Source organism: Montipora foliosa, chromosome 10 (assembly GCF_036669935.1).
Source record: "Montipora foliosa isolate CH-2021 chromosome 10, ASM3666993v2, whole genome shotgun sequence".
Classification (NCBI taxonomy): domain Eukaryota; kingdom Metazoa; phylum Cnidaria; class Anthozoa; order Scleractinia; family Acroporidae; genus Montipora; species Montipora foliosa.
In genome coordinates this window covers 23995797-23998296 of record NC_090878.1, presented here as the reverse complement: position 1 = coordinate 23998296, position 2500 = coordinate 23995797, and the positions used below count along the sequence as shown (strand labels likewise).

The window sequence follows — 2500 nt, the reverse complement described above, 5'->3', positions numbered from 1 at the left end:
GATTTTAGGTAGATTTATTTTATCAAAGATGACAATAACAGCATTAATTCAGTGCATCCATTACTTCATTAGCTACTGTAGTTGCAAAGTAAAATACAACAAATTATGATTTTCATCCAAAGAAATGTAGCATTTCAAGTTGTTTTCAAAGCCGAAGTAACGGTACATTCAAAGCGGTGCGTTCATAAGAGAGCTCTTTGCTATAAATATGATAAAAGAGTTCTGTATCATCAGTGAAGATGCCGAGGGGGCAAAAAAGCTCGCGAGAAACTCCAGGCGAGTGGTTAAGTTAAACAAATATTTTTCAGTTGAAATTTGGTAAGTTCAGCATCATTCAATCACATTTATTTGGCGTTCACGCAGGATGGGTCTTCGATCTTTGGTCTTCGTTTTTGGAGTCTTTATTGTCCATTCTACCTATTAGCGTAGTTATTTCAGCTTGAAATCCGTCCAAAACTCGAAGCGCTCGACCTCTAATAATATCGGAAACTCCAGCATTGGGAGCTCCAAGGATTGCCTTAGATACATGCTTGTAGCCGTCACGCCATGTGCTCCTCTCTGATTGGATGATGATTTCTTATTAGCCAATCACAGAGGAGCAAACGTCGTGATGGCTGCAAGCCGTCACACCAAAATCCAACTACGCTTCCTTGGAGTTCCGAATCCTGGATTTTTAAAATTTTATTTGAGGTCCAGCGCTTTTTGAGTTTTGGACGGATTTCAGATATAATGGCATGAAAGGAAACCTCTGGGTTTCAGCTTGCTTGGTGCGTGATTTGAAACCTGTGCAATGGGAATTTGTTTGTGAGTTTCAGCTTGATTGGTGCGTGATTTGAAACCTGTACGATGGGAATTTGTCAGTGAAAATCGGCTTGGTGCTGGAGCGATCCGAAATCGAGCTTACCACCCTTGTCTTTCTATTGGTACGCAGAGGTGAACGTCGAACACAAACCCTTCATTTTTCTCGGTATTTTTAATTTTTTAAAAAGCTCTCTACTACATGTAATTCTACTTAGTTGTAGAAGGCCACGGCCGAATTCTACTCGTGACAATCAGTCATCATTGACACTGGATTTATCCTAATGCAGCGAAAAAAATAATGATGCTTATCAACGTTTGTAAACGTTTTCTGAATGTTTTGAAATGATTTTTCAATGGTATGGAACGTTTTCTATTTCCGTTGGGGAACATTGCCAACGTTTCAGAATGCATTGAGAATGTCTTTGAATGCATTTCAACGTTTCCAAATGCGTTGTGCTGAAAAACGGCTCAACGCAATTTTCATTAAGCCTGGTTTTCCCAAAGAGGGTCACATATATGGAAAGAACTCAAGTGAGGCCATCGCTACTGTGTGAATGTGATAGATGAAGAACCTTCGCTGATCCACAGCATCAGGAACTTCTTATGCAACACCCAAGGACAGAGAAAAATCTCTGACCCAGGTGGGAATCGAACCCACAACCTCCTGATTAGATCACCGTTGCTCTACTGACTGAGCTACAAGGCCAGACAAGAGCAGGCCGTGGAAGTTTGAGGACAAATTGGCTTGGCCCAAGCCAAGTATTAAGTGCAAGTGCGTGTTGTCCTAAGTAGCGTGTGTATGCATATATGGAAAGAACTCAACTTAGTGAGGCCATTGCTACTGTGTGCATGTGATGGATGAAGCTTCGCTGATCCACAGCATCAGGAACTTATGCAACGCCCAAGGACAGAGAAAAATCTCTGACCCGGGTGGGAATCGAACCCACAACCTCCGGATTAGATCACCATTTCTCTACCGACTGAGCTACAGTGTACAAGGCCAGATGGGAGCAGGCCGTGGAAGTTTGAGGACAAATCGGCTCAGCCCAAGCCAAGTACTACATACACACGCTACATACGCATGCTACTTAGGACAACATGCACTTGCATTTAGTACTTGGTTGTAGTATTGCTGAGTATTTCTAGTCATTGTTTGATTAATTTAGGTGCTGCTGTTTGCCCAGCATTTGTCACACGTTCTGACTTGTTTACAATTCACAAATGCGAAAAAGTTGGATAAATTTGTAAATAGCTTATTAGAATTTTTGGTTTTAGTATTGTTGAGTACTTCTACTGGTTTTTCTACATGTAGTTCAGGTGCTGATGTTTGCCCTGCACTTGTCACACATTCTCGGTTGTTTACAATTCACAAGTGCAAAAAGTTGGATAGCAAATAGAAGTTTTGGTTGTAGTGTTATTGTATCATCACTGAGTAGCAGTTTTCAAATGATTTTGGAAATTAATTATGTGATTCCAAAATTGCTACGCTTGGTGATTTGTTTCAAGTTTATCAAGCAATGAGATGGAAAACCGAAACCAATCGCAACTTGCATGCGCAATTTTTCCCATGCTTTGAGCAAGTTACATGGAATTGCTGCAAATTTGGATTGGTTCATTGCGCTGTTTGAACCTGCTGTGATTAGTTGAAGTAATTACTTTGGTATTTGTTTTGTGACACTCGATAAGCCAGTTTTGTATT

General features: G+C 40.7%; 1 protein-coding gene across 1 annotated transcript in view; it reads left to right on the top strand.

Moving 5' to 3' along the window:
- Positions 1 to 2500, top strand: part of LOC137972982 (NADH dehydrogenase [ubiquinone] 1 alpha subcomplex subunit 7-like) — a 5423-nt gene that overhangs the window by 1648 nt on the left and 1275 nt on the right. The window lies entirely within an intron of this gene.